Source organism: Erithacus rubecula (genome assembly GCF_903797595.1).
Source record: "Erithacus rubecula genome assembly, chromosome: 4".
In the NCBI taxonomy this organism is placed as follows: domain Eukaryota; kingdom Metazoa; phylum Chordata; class Aves; order Passeriformes; family Muscicapidae; genus Erithacus; species Erithacus rubecula.
Window position 1 is genome coordinate 45394525 of NC_136686.1, and position 20876 is coordinate 45415400.

General features: G+C 36.2%; 1 long non-coding RNA gene across 1 annotated transcript in view; it reads right to left on the reverse strand.

The window, feature by feature from the left end:
• Window positions 1-9090: 9090 nt before the first annotated feature.
• Window positions 9091-20876, reverse strand: part of LOC306801561 — a 33782-nt gene continuing 21996 nt past the window's right edge. The window contains exons 2-3 of the long non-coding RNA XR_013774128.1: window positions 15005-15156; window positions 9091-9211 (exon numbers count right to left, since the gene is read on the reverse strand). This is a non-coding gene — a long non-coding RNA (uncharacterized lncRNA). The remainder of the gene's footprint in view (window positions 9212-15004; window positions 15157-20876) is intronic.

Genomic DNA, 20876 nt, shown 5'->3' on the forward strand with positions numbered 1-20876 from the left:
GTACAGGGAAGGGCAATGAGTTAAAGTACTTCAACAAAGAGAAATTTTTGTAAGTTTGAGTAGACCCAACCATGCTAAAGTCTCTGTGTTACAATCTATGGGGAATATGAGAATATCACCTTTGGAAACAGTAATAAAAAGAGCTGTTTCTCTATTGCAGATGAGTGTGAATAGAAACCAGTAATTCCTCTTATTTGCTCATGTATTTTAACAACACATCCTCACACACTGCTATGATACCATGAAGTCTTCCAAGTAAGTCAGAAGAAAGGCTTCTAATGAATAAAAAATTGTCAGTTTCTCTTAGCATTGCCATATATTAGAAAACCTGTTCCTAGAAGTGATGATTTATGTCAGCACAGGACCTTAGGGGAGAAGAAAAGAAGCTTGTCCAACTTCAGACATTTCAAAACTCAGATAAATAAAATAATAGGAAATATTAACATCTTATAATTTAATTTGCTCCTCTTGGTTCTAGTCATGATTTCCAAAAGTTTTCTCTCAACAGTATTTCATAGGCAGTGTAGTTGGCTTTGAGCTGCTTGTGTAGGTGCACAGAATTAAAACCTTCCTTGTTTCATTAATTATGAAGTGGAAAGGCTCTTTCTGTATCTGGGCATTCTCAAACTGGGTTGTGCATCTTCAGAAGAGCTTCTGCAAATGGACAGTGTGCCTTTCCTTTTGCATATTGTGCCAATCACTCCAAATTTGTTATCACCACCAGACTCACATGGCTTTCTTTTACTTGCATGATTTCCTGTAAAACTATTGTATTGTGCTAGCAGGAAGTGTCCATCAGTTTCTATCAATGTTCACTCTTGTATGAAACAGAGGGTGTTCTGCAGTGAGTAGATTTCTGCCATTTGTTGCTGTGTCTTGTACACAGCTGTGAAAACTGAGAAACTTAGAAAGAACTCTATACATAATAGACATTTAAAAATTAAGAATCTTAAGTAGAATGTGGAGAAGTTGAGAAGAGAAACAAAGATCTTTGAGAGGATAAATGAGTGTAAGAGATTTATCAGTAAAACTTGGTTAATTTTAAATGAGGAAAATGAGAAGCAGCAAGGAGGTCAATGGAAGAGAGCTGAGAAACACCTACAGAGAGGAACAGGAAAAAGATAAGTGAGGTATGTAAAGAGACAGAGTTAAAGCTAATGGCAAGGGAAATGTGCACCATGAGCAAGACTGCTGAGTGGCAAACTTTATTTGGCAGTGCACATCAAATCACAGAAAGGTGAGTGGACAACAGGGAGAAAGAGCCACCCAGCAAATTAAGACATTGGAAAATAAATATTTATACATGCATTCTTTCTTATCCTGGTTTTTCTGCCCAAAATACACTTACAATTATAGTAACAGAACACATTTAGAATATGCCATAAAATAATGTTTTCTCTGATGGCAGGTCTCAGTGGCACAAAAGAGGAAAAATTCTTGGTTTGCATAACTCTGAGACAGAGTGGCAAGTGTAAGGTGACAAACTAATAAAGATTTCTGCAAGAAATTAATTTTGTAATGTAGCTATGTGCACATTGTGGGTAATAGATGATTTGCAACTAATTTAAACTCTTGATTACTTATCACAGATAAAAAGAAGATGGTGCTTGAATAGGAAAGAGACTCTGCATGATTCAGAAATAGTATCAACCCCATCCCACCAAAAAGATCTTGCTTTTCTCAAAACAGTTTTTAGGGAATATCTCCTACTTTAAAATAACAAGTAATTTAGAAAAGGAAATGTTGGGAACTACAAGGGAATTTTTGCAAGTTTTCCATTATTTGGAGAATCTTTCTTAGATAGCATGTTATCTCTTTGGATGGTCTCCACAAAACTTTCTTCTCAGGATTGGATAAAGGAGTCTACAGATTCTGGCCATTCTACTACAAGGCAGATCACCTTTCCCTCTCAGTTGAGTATTTTTGTACCTAAATACCTAAACAATATTTGAATAATCTAGAGGCAAAGATCCTCAAAAGTTGTATATGGCAAACACCCTTCTGCATTCCTGGAGATAAATCTGTTCTGTTAGATTGCAGGGATGTAAGAACACAACATAGAAGCTAATAGAAAACATCCCAAATATATTTGGGAAAAGTGCAAGACATCAATGCCAATGTTATTTCTTTTTCAGAACATTTCTTAAACAATTTTTCAGAGAGCCAGTTGAGATGCCAGAACAACAGCAATATACACTGTACTACACTGTTAGATGGTCAGTGTCTTGCTATTTGTAGTGAAACCTTTCCCAGTCATAGGAGGAGCACATTTAAAGATCAGTTGTATTTATCTACCATAAATAGGAAAACAGTAAAGAGCATATTCAACCACTCAAAAATTCTGAGTGCAATCCTTTAACACCGTCCCACCCTTCAGTGTTCTGAAGACGTGTCAGTCAATGAAAGGCCTTGAAAAATAAGCATTTTATTTTATTTTGTAGAAAATGTTAATTAATTAATAAAGGTGTTAGAGGAAGTTTCAAACAATTTTGACTTAGGAAAAAAGTGTGAATGAGCATATTTGAAATGTATCTCATACTTTGGGACAGCACTGTAGTATGTCTGATTAGGTGAAGTGAGATATTTATATCTATATTCTACAGATAAGAAACATGTAAGTGTGCCACTCTGCTGTGTAAAAGTTTCAGCCTCTGTCACAAATGACATACAGCCAGCACAGTAAAATAAGCATGGCTGTGAACAAGTCTAAGCCTAAGATAAGGAGACAATGAAAATGTGCTTACTCATAAAACTACTACTCGTGCTTACTAAGAGAAAGGTGTGAGAGCCAGTGGTGTGATTATAGGTTTGAGCACAAGTATTTTTCTCTATACCCAAGTTGAAGGGCACTGGACAACCAGAATGAGGTACAGACTGTGACAAACTTTGGAATTGTGCTCTCTCCAAGGTTTAGTAATTGGGGTGCTTTTTAAATTTGCATAACTAGAATGACTTTTTTTGAGTCTTTGACCCCTAGAAGGGTAGGAAGGGCATATGAGCCCTTAAAGCCAAATGCAATTGGGTCATAATTCTTTCTTTCCTGATTTTTCCTTCCTCTTCCTTGTTATATCATCTTTATAGCAGAAAACTGTTCCTCCTCTTTCAATTTGCCTGTTATACAGAGCAAATAATTTTAAATCATTTTTTCATTCCATTATGTAAATGAAATTAAAAATATAGCAAATTGAATTGGAATTTGAACAGTGATGCTAGAGGAACTTCTATCCAAATCAAGAGAATCAGAATTATTTTTATTTAAGAATAATTTTTACCTTTCAGATCCTTACCTTGTGTAATTTATACAGTACTGGCCTCTATATCTTTGTAAAGGTTTAATTGCTCTTCAGGGGAGCAGTGTAGAGCAATTATACAAATGATACCAGATATCAACGATTTAAGTTATAAGGAAAGACTGGGAAAGTTGAGCATATTCTCAGTGGAAAAGAAGAGACTTCATGTAACCCAATTGAAGTTTTAAAAATTATGAAGAAGACTGATACAATTGATTTGAGCAGGCTCTTTACACATGCAAGACCACAGAAGTTAGACGACATGATCTAAAAATTAGAAAGTTAGGAACAAGAAAAGAAATGCTAAGGCATAACTATTTTACACAGAAGGATTAGAAGTGTATGGAATAAATTACTATAAAGGGCCCCTGAAGCAAGAAGCATCCTGGAATTCAAGAGGGAATGAGATGAATTTCTAAACAAAAGGAGCAGATAGAGGGGTGCCAGAGAAAGTATTCAAATGACAATAAGGGAGACAATAAGAAAGAAGCAAGGAGAGCATAAGACCCTTTTCCTCTTATTTCTCTGATTCTTATTGCTGATTTGGAAGTTAATTTATTATTATCTAAAATAATGCAGGACCCCTGTAGTACAAGTCAGTCAGTCATTTTTCAGAGATTATTTGAAATATTTTTATGTAATTAGGCGGTCCCTGGAATTTGGACCCTGTCATCTTTGATCATAACTTGAAAATGAACCAGTTACTGACCATAGCCTACTTAGTCATGTTGGACAATTGCATATCAAGGAACCACCTGTCAATGAGACATGGGCCTACAAACTGATCAGAAGATCTTTTCCCTACCAGAATTCCAGCTACCGCTGGCAAGTGCAAGTCATTGAAATACCCATCATTTTCCTGGGATATTGGTCTGCTTAGGAGCTGGAGTTGTCAGAGATGTCTTTTACTAATATACACAGTGAAAGCAGCAACATGAAGATTTTTCTTTCTAGTGAAAAGGCCAATTTATGAAATTCCAGTTTCCACCCACAGTTACACATTTGAGACCCCATGTGATAATTTACTGTATTCCCAGGAAGCAGCAGCAGAAATTTGAGGTTATTTTACAGATTCTGATTATATATGTTGTTTTAATTTTCCTGTCACTGTGCAAACCTATAAGAAATAGCAAAAAACTCTGAATCTGTACATACTCAGGAAGACATGATTCCATTGATTTACTTTTAGACAGGTGTATTCAGAATGACAGCTTTAATTACAGAGGAATGAATGGCTGGAAAGCACACATGCACCTAAGAAAACTTCTTGAGTTCATTGTTGACTGATACCTACGTCTACTTTTGAATCCTAATTATTTCTCAACAATATTAAATATTTAAAACCTAATTATTGCTCAGTTGCTCCATTCACTTCTAGTGTCCTCTATCAGTTCATAATTTTTATATATCATGCACATTATCATGTCAAAAAAAACCCAGCATGTGAACAATAACACACTGAAATCCTAGAGTTTGCCTAATTAATTGCCTTATAGCTTTCAGAATGCACCAAAAATGACAAAAAGCTTAGTATATATGGTAAATAGTAAGAATATCACCTTTTTTGTTTTCTTGGGATGTGGGGGATGTTTGAAAGGATTAGGTACTTTCAACTTACAGCTTGAATTTTTTTTTCTTGAAGAAAATGTACAGGTTTTTTTTCCTTTGCATTTTAAACATTAATTTCCAAGGTATCAACGGCTAATTATTCAGCAGTTTCTTTAATGTTTCAGATAGGGAATAAGTAGCCTTGGGGAGAACAGATCCTGCTTTTAAAGTCTAGCTATAGTGAAGGATTATTACTAGAAGATATCCACTGCATATAGTCATTACTATTTCTTTCTCTGTTCAAAGATGGAAAGCAGAGTGGTAAAATCAAATTTCATTAGAAAAAATAAAAACAAATCAACCAAATCTAGATGCTGCTTAATAGCCCTATGACCATAGGTTCTGGAGTAGGGAAGGATTTACTACCACCGTCGACCCCACCTCATGCTGGGCAAAGTGGAAAGGCAAATTCATTTGCTCTTTCCTACCTGTGTCACACTTCAGAGTCTTTCTTGACCCAGGTTCTCTGGTCTTGGGTGAAGTCATGAACTATCAGCTGGACAGCTGGCAGCAGCAGAGCCTAGTGTCCTCAGGGAAGGCCTTGGAACATCATCAGTCACAGCCCAATGGCAAGTACCAGAGTGATTGTAAGTAAATAATAGAACTGAAATGATATTTCAAAGAAAAAAATAACACTTTCATGTGCTTATATCATTGATTGTAACCTCCCACAAAAGTAAGCGATCCAGGTGGTCCTTTGTAACATGTGCGTGTTACAAAACTGTTAAATGAGAAATAACACACATCTAAATTCTGTCCAACAGCAATCCTATTGGATTGTTGCCATATGGGAAGAGGAATGTCAGATGACAGTGACAGCAGCCCTCCCTAGGAAATGGAATATTTTTTCACAATCCTTGTAATGGACAGCTCATGTCTTGTCCTCTCTATTGCTCGGTCAGACAGAGAAAACAGCAAGGACCATGTCCCAGCTGCAGATCCTTGGTGGAGCTGTGCCCTCTGACTCCATTTCCAAAACATAGCTTCTGGATCTCCTCTGGGGGCCACTGAATGCCATAGTCATAAGACATACTGATTACCTGGGGAGTGCCTTCCTCATTTCAAAGTTCATGAAACAATAGGAATGCTTCTCTGCAGCCTGTCTGACTGGCAGGTTTTTAGCCCACAACAGGCTACTTATTTTCACACCTTCCCATGTGAGATTAGAACAAGAGCTTTGGGTTGTGTTGGAGGACTCTAGCATAAAGAAGTTATTCATGTTGTAAAGTTTTTCATACTCCATTTTGGATGAAGTCTCTGAGCTGTGCTAGTCCTAAGGAAGTGTCTGGAGATGCTTGGAAAAGTGCTAGGTAGCAAAAGTCAAAAGTGTACAATGCCATGAGTGACATCAAAGCACAATTTAAGTCTCTGAACTGGACATACTACAGCAGGAGCTACCATAAAACCAAGTTTACTTAATTTTTTTCCTAGAATACTTCTGTGTATTCCATTTTCATATATGGTTTCCAATTTATGTCAGCATTCATTATCGTGTCACCACAAACTTGTTTGTGGTACTTTGGTTAAATATCTGTAAAGCAAGCATTATAAGTTTTACTAATCAAATATATTGGTAAAATCATATCTATATCTGGTTCATAGCAACTGTGTTCCTTACATTTGGTTTACTAATACAGACATATCCTCTGAGTTTGGGATGAGAGTTACAACAGAGCAAAAATCTCTGTCCAGAAATCTTTCCAAATTTGGACAAGGATTTGCAGGTTAGGAATTTTCAGGATTTTTATTTTCATGTTGTTCAGCTTGGACAAGACCTTTAAGACCAATAAGTCCAGCCATAAACTATTTTGCCAAGTTCACCACTAAACTAGGTCCCTAAATGACACATCTACATGACGTTTAAATACCCCTGGGGATGATGACTCTACCACTTCCTGGGCAGCCTGTCCCAATGCTTGACAACTCTTTCTGTGAAGAATTTTTTCCTAATATCCAGTCTAAATCTCCCTAGAGCAACTTGAGGCACTTTTCTCTTGACCTTTCACTATTACTTGGGAGAAGAGAGCTGGCCCTCACTCAGGCAGTTATAGAGAGAGGCAAGATCTCCTCCTATTATTCAGGCTAAACAATATATTTCTTGTAGTGAGGTGCCCAAAAGTGAATAAAAAATTCAAGGTGCAGCCTACCTAGTGCTGAATACAGAGCAACAACCATTTCACTAGTCCTGCTGTCCCCACAATTTCTAACACAATCTACAATGCCATTGATCTTCTTGGCCACCTTGGCACGCTCTGGCTCATGTTCAACTGGCTGTTGACCAGCACCCCCAGGTCCTTTCCAACAGGCAGATTTCCAGCTACTCATCACCCAGCTAGCAGCACTGCATGTGGCTGCTGTGATCCAAGTGCAGGACCTGACACTTAGCCTCACTGAACTTCCTCTGGAGAGCATTCCTACCCTTCAGCAGGGCAACACACCAACCAGCTTGGTGTCATCTACAAACTGACAGTGTCCATTTGATCCTCGTGTCCAGGTCATTAATAAAGGTCTTAAACAGGACTAGCCCAGTGTAGAGTCCTGGAGAACAGCACTGGTAACCAGCCATCAGCTGTAATTAACTCCATTCTTACCATTCTCTGCACTTTTCAATAGATGTGTGCAATTAGCTTATCTCAGGTTTCACCTTGTGGGGCTAGTGAAGACTCTTTGTTGGAGCAGATGTTGCAGAGGAATGCAGGAGGGTAGCTGGATGTCTGCAACCCTCCTGTGATCCCTGCATAGTGGAAGCAGACTGCAAGGGGTCACCAAAGGACAAACAAAAGAGGTAGGAAGGATCTTACATGGGATGCCAGGAAACAGGGCATGACTGCTCCCCTTGCTGCTCCTCAGGCCACAGTTAGGTAGATACATAGATCTAAACCTTGAATAGAAATTTTATTTTGCATTTTCCTGTGTTTTCACATTAATTCCCTCTCCCATTATAACCACTTATTAAATTGTGTAACTGTCAAAATTGCCATAATTTAACCAGCAGAGTACCTTTCTAGTCTGAGAATTAGCACATTGATACATGTTGGTCTGTTTCTCTTCAATTACCTGAGAAAGAGGAAAGTAATGACACTATAAATGTAGAAGTTGAATTTTTAGGAGTACTGGTTCACCAATCTATTGTTAAGCAGCACATGCAAGTGTTTAGTGTATGCTGAGACTAATTTTCCAAATGCAGTTTCCCTTGGGATATTTATATTCTTCCAATAAGCATAGAACTGTCCATCAAAAGTAACTTTATATACCCGCACAGCACATGCACACACACCAAATCATCGCTGCAAACTTTCCAGGGTTTCTTCTCTAAAGAGCTGCAAATATGAGTAACATTTTCTCGGCACAATGTCCTGTTAAAGTAGGTGGGTGCTCATTTCAACAGACAATTGTAACAGAAGTATTCATTTTTTTATTTCCTTTTTTTTCCTGCCTTGCGCTTTTGCAAACAGTTAAGTTAAAAATCTCTTTTCTGAGAGGTAGAAACTATTAATGCAAAGGGGAAAAAATCATTTCATAAGAGAAGCTTTAGAGTCCAGCCTATTTTGGTTTTCTTACTCAAATCATTTACTTCTAATTAGATAAGAGAACAAAAAAAAATTCCAAAGGGGAAAATACATTTTTTTCCCCCACAAATTGCTTCCATCATTTCTGAACTCTGCTAAGCATTTTTAATAGATATGTGCCCTTAGCTCATCTTTTGCATGCTAACAATTTAATCTGAATACCAATATAGACACAAAATAAACGATTGTTTCCTGCCAGAGGTATCTGCAGAAGAAATCTTGGAGTAAAACATTGTCTTTGCAGCTCATTGTGTCTCTAATTAGACTGGAAGGAGGCAGAAGCTTGCTGGTGTCAGTCTGTGTTTAGCATGCCCTGGAGCTTCAAGCTCCTGTGGGTATCAAAGTGCACTAATTAAATGAGGGGTCCACAATACCGCACTAAACATCAGAGTGAGAGAAAGAGTCCAGTGTCCTCAGTGCCTTTGAGAATCCATGGCCCACGCTAATTACCCATTGTTGAATTGACTTCCCATTCTACAAGGAATGAATGGTGCCTCTCTCCCCCCTTCCCTGTCCTCCCCCTGCCTCCCCCCGCCCTCAGATTTTACCATCTTTGCTTTGGCCGCCTAATTAATCTTATGGAAATCTCCCGAAGCCAGATTCCAGCAAGGTTGCCCCGATGTTTATAATTTGATTTGTGATGATAAAAGTGAAGACACCCGGTGATGGAACAGTGTCATTTCCAACACTCTTGAGAATCGAAGAGGCTATCAATCTTTCCCACGTGCATGGCAAACTGATATCCTAGAAAATTAACTTCAATTAATAACAGAAATCCCCAGACACTCAGGGAAGTACAGACGCTTTGAAAGAAAACCTTCAAAGATGTCTCTGGATTGTCTTTTATATGCAGACTCCTCTTTTTATATAGAAGAGATTCTCAATAAGGGAACGTGTGGTGAAGGGGGGAGTTCCCCCTCTCCCCTTTTAATCTGAGCAAGATGAGGTAACATTTTATATTTAGTTTAGGAAGAAGTTAACCAAAGGTCTGTAGGTTAAATCTGTTTTTATTTCCTCTCTGTAGGTTGAATTGGATAGAATGGGTTATGCTACACATATCACTGAAAAAAAGAAATATAAAATAAAAATGCTTTTACCATTATGCTCCACCCATTCCTCTCCCTGCCCCCCCCCAAAAAAAAAAAAAAAAAAAAAAAAAAGGAAAGTTAGGCGTTGGACTGCTTGTCATTGCCAGTTGTCTTTGCCTTGAAAGGTTTTGTGATCTAATGTTGAATGTTCTATCAAGAAAAAAAGACTTGTTAAGATTTTACATGTTCTAATAACTGCAATGACACTGATAGTAAAGACTGCTATAAAAGCCAGTCTAATTTCTGTGAAACTGTGCAATACATGAATTTAACTCTACAAATAATCTGTCATGTCTACATTTGTGAGTGGCATTTCTATATTACTATTATTTGGAATAGTTGATTAGACAACACAAATAGAAATAGAAAAATAAAAAAATAGAAATGTATGTAACACTTTTCCACCTGCAACACCAAGAAACTCCTTGCTAAACAAGCAAACTAACTTTAAAATATTATCCAATAATTTCTGGTTTGGTTTGGAGCTTTTTGTGCATATGCCATAGATACCAAATTAAAAATTCTGATTAACATTTACTTTGAGGTGATGCATAAGCAAAAATTACTACCCAGTATCTTACCTAAAGTTTCTCATCCAAGTAATTTTCAAGGTAACTTAAAATAAAGCTAAGGTACAGTCTTAGCTTAGCAGCAAGAATGGGTTAAGTTTATTGCATTTCAGGTTCTTATTATAAACGCAGTCACGTGAACGAATTCATGTTGTGCCATTTCTTGCTCTCATTACAACCTTTGTTACGAGAATGAGGTATTAGGGTTTTAATGCCTCATATATTCTGTGAATTATGTTAGTGTGCTGTACTACTTTGACCTTTTAAGTATTCTGTAATTTGATTGGCTGGTAATTCTAGTCCTTTTCCTGTTGACAGCCTCAATAACCTTTCAGACAAAAGTAATGGCAATCTGATCAAAATACAGAATATTTGAGAGTACAAAATATGTGGTATAAAGGATAGTTATAATTCTTCAGAAGAAGACAAAAATTTAATTCTTCTGGTGTTTAAAGATTGGCAAATAAATAGACAACAGAACCTGTAATGCACTCCAAGGAAAAATCTTAGGATAACACATGAAAGTGATAAGATGGGTTTTTAAGCTTACCTGGTGATAACTTTTGGTATTTTCATGGTAAGTCTACTTGATATATACATGATAAAATTTTTTAGCATATTTTTAATATTTCCATAGCAAAACAAAATTAATAAATTAAAGGTCTTCAGAATTTAGATCTATTTTTAAGTATTTTTATCACATTCACATTCGATGATTGGAGAAGTTTATTTGTCAGAAACTGTCATTTGAGTCTGGAAGTTTTTTTGAATAATACATTGTGTGCCAAAATAGCCCTCAATGAAAAACAATACTAATTAGAATGAATACACACTTACTACATTTTCCACTGTATAAAATAGAGAAAGCAAACTAATTTCACAGAACCTAGTAGACTTTAAACCACAAAAACCCAATTCTTTTCTCCAAATGAGTTATTACTCTGAATCCCAAATTTATTTTTCCCTGAAATCCTTGTTTATATAATGAATTAGGGTGTTTTGGGGTTTGTTTTTTAACCATCTGTAATAATTTCCTTTTTTTTTTAACCTGGGTTTTTTGGGTGTTTTAGTTTTCTGGGAATTTTTTGGTTGCATTTTTTTTGTTTGGTTCTTTGCTTTGTTTAGAGGATTTTTTTGTTGTTGGTTGGTTTATTTTGGGGGGTTTTTGGAGATTTTTTTTTTGTTTTTTAGCCTTTCATGGAATTTTTATGGAGAACCCACACAAACAGTAAAAAACCTTCAGGAAGGTTCCAGATTTAAAATCTTTTTAAATCTGTCTAGATGCTATGCCAAACCCAACTTGATATAATTTGAGATTGACTTGATGTAACTTTACCTGTAGGTAGGTATATTTTGCTTGTTTTGTTTTGTTTTGTTTTACCATTTCAAGTACAGGGTTGTTGTTTTGTTTTCTTTTTTTTTCATTAACAGTTGTAGCTAGTTTTTACTTTTGAACTCTGTATGAGGGTTGAAGTGGCATACAGTTTTAATGCCACTTCATGGAATTCTTTCTTTTTCAATAAAGGAAGTAAAAGAATGGATTCTTCTCTTTTCCATGAGGCCTCTTATGAGGTATGTGTAGAGAAGGAAGGATCCTTTCAGGATTTGTACATGAATGAGTTAGAAATTTCCAGCCTGCTGAATTTTTTTATTCTTCTACTCAGCAAAGAAGAACTTAGGTCAGCTCCAGGGACCACAGGTTAAAAATTTTAGGAGCATTAAAGAGTATGCCATTGATTTCTAGAGTGCACTTCTATGAAAAGAAAGACTTAGATGTAGACCACTTCCAGCATGTACCCTTAGTATGATGTGGCAGATTTCACAGAGCATAATATGAAGCCAATCATCATACAGAACAAGACACATGCATAAGTTGTTCAGTAAACTTTCAGTCTTAGTTTTGTGGAGTTGTTGGGAAGACTCTGAATAATAAGCAGAAATGCCAGTAATAGAAAATATTACACCATAGATTGAGCCTGAAAACCATCTGTAAACAACCAGGTGAAAACTGTTGTATGATTTTCAATTGAAGCTGAATTTACACAAGTTTAATTTTTTTCTGTATAATTCTGTAAATCTCTCCCACTGATGCAGGTGTTTTCTTGGAAAGAATTAGCACAGTTGTCATCATGCAGGTATCTTATGCTCTTGAAACATCCTGGATTATTTGGGGCATTCAGGACTGGCAAAAGTCACACTAGAGGTGTTCTCTGAATTTTAACAGTAGGGTGGGATTCCTTGCCTCGATGAAGAAACTGAATTGTGGTGTTCACAGAAAGATGACCTTGTGGGAGCTTGATAGCTGTCTGCTATTGCAGTCAATGGATTCAAGAGAGCAGTTCAGCTCCCCAGAGCAGGTTGCAGGGTGAGTAGAGTGTCTAATAGGCTCTACTGACTGTTTTGGCTGGGAACTCAACTCAGGTTCCAACACACAGATGTCACAAACTATTTCAGATACTTAATTTGGGACTGACATTGACAATAGTTTCATATTTCACCTAAGACCAGTTTTACAAGAATGGAAGGAGTAACTGAGCTTCGATCAGTTTTTCTTATAATCATTGCTTTCCCATAGTGATTACACTTTGACTTTCTTTCATTGATGAATTAAGTTGTTGTTTATCAGTATACAAATCTTCATATGGAGACCATTTATTCTAATCTGAAGATGTTCATGATATTACATAATTTATCAAGAAATTTTAAAAAGGATTCTAAGAATCAAAAAGTATAAGACATGATTCCTTTAAAGTTACAAACATATTCAATGACTATATTTTTTGCATTGATGGAACTGTTTCTTTCTTCTAGTCTGAAACATGAATTTTCATGTCCAAATGCAATGGTTTCCCCATTTTGTCAGCAGGAGGTCACCTCCACTGGAATTAGTCCATTTAATAAACTGAAGATTAAATAAAAAGGAATAATGTGTTGTAGTAAAAAAGCTTTATATTCAGTAAGATAACCACAGTACTGCATGTACTTCTTAAATTGCTTGTTCACGTCCTCCAGAGGTCACCTGTAAATAGTCTAGCAATAATATTCTAAACTTCAAGCTTTGTTCCCTTAATAACTACCAATTTATGTATTTTTCTGTGCTGGTATATGATAATGCAAATCAATTCCATGTAGTGGGAACTTGGCAAGAAAGTCTGGATCAATCTTTCTTCTCAAAACTGATTGTTGAAAGAACTTAGAGTCAAGTCAAGAGCTTTAGAAGTTAGTGAAGGCAGAAGAGTCAGAATAGAAAAAGTGACCAGCAAAACCAGATGATTCAAACTTATTTCCTCTGACAGAACTGCTTGCTTCATTCCTTTCTCATTTAAATTAGGAACCAATTGACTAGTGTCAAGTTGTACCAATTTAATAAAAAACCACAACAACTAATTTGACCTTTCAATTAGCTTCAAATTGGACCCTAAATTACGTAATTTATTGGTTGAGAGAAGTGATTACTTGCCTTTTCATGGACCCATCTGAAGGAAAGTTCAAGGAAAGAGGACAGAAAACAAAAATAAAAATATTCTGCATCTAATAGAAATTGAGACCTCAGCTCTGATCTTAGTTTCAAATAATAATATGGATATCAGAGACTTTATACTCAATTAGTTCAGATAAAAAATGAAGTTCCTAGACATATAAACAAGTTCTCTAAGGGTATTATTTTTCTGTGTACCCACTTGGTAACTACAAAAGTTCATACCACTGGTCCATTTGTGCATCATTAGTCCCTTTGACTCGCTTTCTGAAGGTCTGATATGTTAAAGTGCATCATTCATAGCCATGCTGAGGAACACAAGTGGGTTCCACCACACAGGAACAGGTCAGGAAGACCTAATTTTGTGAGTCTGTTGCTTTTCAAGGTGTTTGTTTCCATGTACAGAGAGCACCTTTGAATTTAAACCCATCATTTATCTATGCAGAGAAGTTACCCAGCAACTCCATACATGACACCTCCTTCATTGCCTTTCAGCAGTGAGAGAAAAACCTGAGCCTGTAGGATTAGAAACCCTTGCCCCAGCCTCTGCCACCACTCTCCTCCTAAAAATACCTGTGCACATAGGAACTGCTCCACTAGGACCAGCTCTGATCCTTTATGTTGTGGGACTAGGGACAACTAAAAACCGGTCAATATTTCTCATCTGTCCCTGCATTTACAATGCAAGAGGAAAGAAAAAAGTCTCATCAAAAGTTAGCAGATAAAACTCAGTAAAGATGGATAAATTTCTTTCCATCTACCCACACATAGCAGCACAGAAATGCCATAATGTCAGAAGTCACACACCATTTAAAAAATAAAGGAGTACATGAGTCATGACAGCTGTGACAGACATTTTCACTTGTACTGATGAAGTATTAAAAGGTTGAAAATGTGGGTGTTTGAGTGTTTAATTCATATCATTTTTTGGGGGTTTTTTAAGAGAGTTTTTTTTTTTCAAACTATTTAATACTCTAGAAATTATATTTCTCAGAGAGTGTTCAAACTGGAGTAAACAGCATCCACAGACATCTCACAAATAAGTGCATTCTTGACAGGACACATAAGGATATAATCAGAAGTAAGGCCTATAGGAGGAGAAATAAGCTACATTTTGTTAAAGAAACAAACATTTTGGTTAGAACTTCTGCTGCCAATCCTTGAAGTATCACTTTCAGGGAAAGTATTCCAAAATCAAAGATCACAAGAGCTGTAAGTTTGGGTGCTTATCATGGTCTCCAGGCATACTCATTCCTGCTTGCATCTTAATATTTATGATCCCTAAGCTCTAGTTCATGCAAATACAATTATTTTCAAAATCAGATAGTTCAGTGACCTTATTTTGATAGTTACTTTCATAGACTTCTGTATTTGAAAAAGCTTGACATTCTTTAATGCTTACCCAATTTCTGCTTCTCCATTGCAGTCCCAAAAGCATGACATTGAAAGGAAGTATTTACTTTGTCTTCTGTCAGGAAAAAAAACCTCATCTGATTGCAGCTGTAAATGAGATCAGATCTGGCAAAATAAAATCAGTTGGCAAGGCCATTTTACCTGTTAAAAATCTTTGATAAAACCTTTATTATATAAGCAAACAAAGCAGTTAAAACTTCTCAAAAGAACATTAGCCATACAAGCTGGCAGGAAGAACAATTAAACATTTTACTCCTTTTCTTATGTAGGGTACAAAAAGTTCCTCTTTTGTAGAAACTCTGAGGTTCTAACTGGGATAGAATAAAACAGTTAAAAGAGACAGTGACTTTTTCTTAAGATATTCTAGAGGTGCAAAAAGGCAAAAAGAATTTTTTGCAATCAAAATAAGTTTCACTGAAACAACTAGTCTCTGGATTTTTTTGTTCCATTGAACCATATTGTAAGTTCAACAAATATACTGTAGTATCTCAGAATAGGTCCTTGTGACCCATTTGGTTTTCAAGTATTATACTCCTGGTGAATACCCCTATTTCATATTCTCTGCATCTCATAATGGGCTACTTGGTGATTTTCTGCTTTGTCTCTCACCTATGTGAACTTATTCTTACTGCATTTTACCAAATTTTGTAGATTTTATTTTTCTGTCCTTACATTTATAATCCTTACTTGTCCTTATTAGCAACATCTTTTAATTTTGCATAATTTTCAAATATTAAGTCTTACTGTTGTTTAGAAGAATAAAAGTATTACACAGAATTAAATAACCTCTGTTTATAAAGTAAAGCTCCATGTTCTATCAAATGACTCCATTATAGTGCTCATTGTAGTGTATCAAACCTCCTGCATCTCAATTCCAAAATGAAGGCATTGACACGTCCAGAAAAAGCCAAGCAAATTCAGAACCAGGAGAGTAAACAATGAACTTACAATATCCACTATTACTATTATTATTACTATTGTCACTATAACTATTGGTTCTTCAATGCATCTTGGTGAAATACAGTCATTCCCTGCTCAAGCACCAACCACAGATTTTTACCTCCAGGCCAGTTAAGAAGAAAGAGCCATGAGGCTGCCAAGGACAAGGGGGCAGTGTCAGAGGGCTGGTTGTGCAAAGATGCAGCAGTCAGCCCCCATCCACATTCCAGACAAAGCAGCTCACAACAGAAGAAGTAATTAAACATGTGCCTGGTTTTGAGTTTAGTTACATTAATAATACATTATCACAGTACCAATTGTTGGCATATGCTTTTCAGAAAACAAGGTTATTACACATGGCTTTACAAAGAACTGAAAAGAGAAAAAAGTTTCCTTCTGAGTCTGTCAATTGATTGCAAAATATTCAGCCAATAATCTGCCTTTATATACTATGGCTGTTTTACTTAACATACTGAGATAATAAATATCTTCAGCTCAACTTGATACAAACATGACTTTACCTTTGGAAACAAAAATTAACAAAGTAAATGAAAACTATCCCACAGAAGCACAGTAGTGTTTGAACACCAATTTGACAGGTACTGTAATTTCCCTGTTTAGGGGTTCTGAGTATCATACAGGAGTATACTGCTGCAACATTGTAAGAATTCTCATAAAAGTCACCTGAAAAAGAAAAGTTTTAGTACAAAGCAAAGATGGTATTGGAAGATGGACACAGTATGATGAATGACGCTCCAAAACCATGACCTTGACTTACTTCTATTATTACTAAACCAGTAACAAACAGGAAAGAAAAGTCTGTAACAGATTCACTCTAAGCAGTCCCACGTCATCAAGACACATTTGTATGCAAGTGACTAGAATCAAAACTTGTTTAGTTCTAATCTATGCCTTCCTTACTATTTTATGTCTAGGGAAAAGATGACAGAAGTGTTCACTACAGTCTTTGCAGATCCCTCTATAATAGAAGCCATGAATGCAAAAGATGACACACATTTTATTAATCTTCTCTCAACACCTTCTTTTATAATGTATTCAGAGTTTTGCTTTTCCATATTTAAATAGTAAAAAATGATTTGGGCAGTGAAGAAGGGTTGGGGAGGGAGGGCTGCAAGCTTTTTATTCTTTCCACAGAGATTTTTCCTTCTCATTCTGCTTGATAGTGTGCCAAGAGAGAAACTCATATAAAGACACGAACATTTGCTTCTTCTGCAGCATATTTCACAACTGAGGGAATATGCCTTTGAGTAAATTAATCTTCCGAATACTCACCACTGATGGCTATCTAAATTTTTAGAGTCTAGAATATACATATATATATATATATATATATGCATCCCATTTATTATTTCCAGAAATTTGTGCCTCGTGTTAAAACTCATGTCTGAACTTGCCATGGAGAGCACAGTAACTCCACAGGCTTTGAGATTCCATAAGAGCCAGGGAAAAGATGACAGCTTCTCTCCACCAAGTCTCCTGTGGCAGAAGGCAGCAGTTTAAAAACAGCTCCCTGTGAACACAATTGGTGATCTACTTTGCAAGCTTGCATTCTCCATCCTAACACAAAATTCAAATATAAAAGTCCATCCTGATACTTACAGTCTCTTCCAGAAATCTGAAAAGTTGTCTGAGAGATTCTACTTTCCCCTTCAGAAACAAGCATCTCATTCTACAAGCAAAAGTTTGCAAGCCCTTGAAAATGAGGTCTGAAGGATCATGAGAGATCCTGTGAATTCATTCACAACAATCATGTAAACAAAAGGGGGTTTTAAAAATGAGGTATGCATTCTTTTTCAATTCAGCTGTCCTTAAAGAACCCATTATTTTACACAAGTATACATCCACAGCTTACTAATGTACACAGGAATACACAAACTCATCAACCGCTTCAAGACTCAGAAAAAAAAACAGAAATTTAGGATTTTATCTCTTTTAAAAGCTAAAAATGAATCCTTGAAGACATATGAGCAATATGCACCTAGATAGACCAATAGACTTGTTGTCTAGTTAGATAATATTCCTATTGCTTTCTTTTTTTCTTTCAGGACTGGGACAAAGGCACTGCTTAAAACAACACCAAACTTTATTGAAATGCAGAATATGGTGGCAGTTGCAACTGATCATGCTTCTATGTTTTTAAAATCTTAGATATTAAAAAATGTTGGCTCAGATTTAAAGTAACAGTTTGGGATCTTCCCATGTAAATTGTCTTTATGAAATTGGCTAAACATTGTTAAGGATTGAAAGCTTTTAAAAATTTAATTTTTTTAATGACTTGTGGGAATAAATTATGATTCCCTATGACATTTCCATATAAAGTAGTCATATGATAAAATTAATATGGTGCAAATAAGACTTGGAAAGATTTAGATTAAATTCAAAGGGAAACAAAAAGTGAATTAACATAGAAATCAGCTTCTAGCATTTCAATCCCTTGTAAATTAAGAAAGAAACAGACATTTGGGTTATTTAGGAAGCATACTCTTCTGTCTGAACTTCACTTAAAATCAGCACTTAGAGCACCTTCCAAAGTCCTTAACCATGGACATGAAAGGACTATCCTTTAAGAGACTGCAATACCGTTCAAAGAGAAAATAATGCAATTCTTTTATGAAATTATTATATCTCTGAATTGAGCACTTGGCCATTAATAATAATATGAATTTTTTGACCGACAATACCCGAAGAGAATCTGCTGGATCTGTTCAATCTTTCCCAAGTAGCTCAAAGAGCAAAAGTATTCTGAAATGCTCTTTTTTTCCCTCTCCTTTCCTCTTTCTCTTCACTCTCCCTGCCTCTTTTCATATCCCTTTTCTATTCCTTCCTTCCTTCCTTCCTTCCTTCCTTCCTTCCTTCCTTCCTTCCTTCCTTCCTTCCTTCCTTCCTTCCTTCCTTCCTTCCTTCCTTCCTTCCTCCTTCCTTCCTTCCTTCCTTCCTTCCTTCCTTCCTTCCTTCCTTCCTTCCTTCCTTCCTTCCTTCCTTCCTTCCTTCCTTCCTTCCTTCCTTCCTTCCTTCCTTCCTTCCTTCCTTCCTTCCTTCCTTCCTTCCTTCCTTCCTTCCTTCCTTCCTTCCTTCCTTCCTTCCTTCCTTCCTTCCTTCCTTCCTTCCTTCCTTCCTTCCTTCCTTCCTTCCTTCCTTCCTTCCTTCCTTCCTTCCTTCCTTCCTTCCTTCCTTCCTTCCTTCCCTCCCTTCTTCACTTTGAATGCAAAGAAAGATGCTGTGATCTTTAAATGAAATATGGTAGGAAGGATTCTGGCTGCATTTTAAAAGGCACATTTACATCAATCTAGTGCACTTTGCTCCAACACTACTTGAAGTCCTGAACAAGAGAAGAGTTGACTTTGAAATGTGGTTTAGAAATATTTTTTTACATTTTCAAGAATCAGGAAGGACTAGAACCCAAGGCTGATCACATATCCTTTAGATATATGAAGAATATATTTATACTCTTCTTTTTCCTACTGTAATTTTACTTTAGGACACTAAATTCAGAAAATAACTTCCCTGGAGCATTGAGGTGTTGGGACAACTTATGTGCACACTATGGCCACAATGTTTTCCCCAGAAGAAACATCATGCCAGCTTTCTTGCAGACACTCTCCAGATTCTTGGATTGGTCAGAGAGAAAAACTAGGCTTTAAGGTCCTGTCATATCAGCAACAGGTTTGTAAGACTTTTCCTAAAGTAATAATTTCTCTGGAATAAGGACAAGCCATTACACAGACATATCCAAAAAGATTAATGGAGATTTTGGGGCCACAAATCAGAAGACTTGCAACATATCAGGTTCATCTAATAACTCACTATTTAGAAGCAGAACAGAGCAAGACTAATTGCCTTATAATATTTAACAGTTAATACAAATAATATTCTACTACATCAAAGGTGAATTCATACAGCAGTTAAGTATACAAATGACTTCTAATAAAGTGGTAATTTTTCTGTACTGTATAAATGCAATCATATTAAACTCAAATCAGTGAAATGCTAATTCACTTTTTAATGAGTTCCTTTCCTATTTCATATTTTTAAGCAACTTTCAACTGGTTTGGTTAAGCACAGTTAATATGATGAAAAGAGTGGTTTTTAATTAACTCAGACAAAATATTCCATTGTATATATGCGAGTTTTTAAAGTAATGTAAAGTATGATTAGAATTCAGGTTTTATTCTATTTCATCTTCTTGTGAGCTTTGGAATTTGAATACAGCTATCTGAGGCTGTGGAGGAGAGGTATCTTATTCCCTCTGAAATTTGTGTTTCTGAGGAAAGCTCTTAGTTTTCCTTTTGGACATGACTGCATTATTATTGGCCAGGACCTATTCTCCATTCTAATCCATGAGAAAGCAAAATGACTGCAACTCTTAAGCCTGGTTATATCACAAAACCTAAATGGGTCATTATGAACTTCTGCAGTGACTTTCACTTTCTAAAAAGGGACCAAAGATAATTTTTGAGGCACCTTTAAGGTGCATGTCCTAATTCATAGATACTCTGAACAAAAATTGATTTCCCCAAAGCTTAGGAAAAATAACTTACACCCTTATGTACCTCCACCTGTTTGCTGTCTGCAGCCCTGACTGAAAACTGACCAGAATCAGCTAAAATCTTGCAGCTGATTTCAGTGGAATGCATGATTATATTACCATTTTCAATCTAGGAATGAGAAAAAACATTATCATTAATTCCCATTCCATAAACACAAGAATGCCTTTTTTCATATGCCATTCAGATCAGGTATCACAAGAATATCTCCTCCTGATTTGCTCTGAACTCTGGTCCTGGTCCTCTACAGGAATTGCATTGTGCAAGAGAGCAGTAGCTCACTCTTTTTTGTTAGCAGGTTACTGTTTGTTGCTAATTATCAGAAGACTCTCTACAGAGAATAAAGTTGGGGCATCA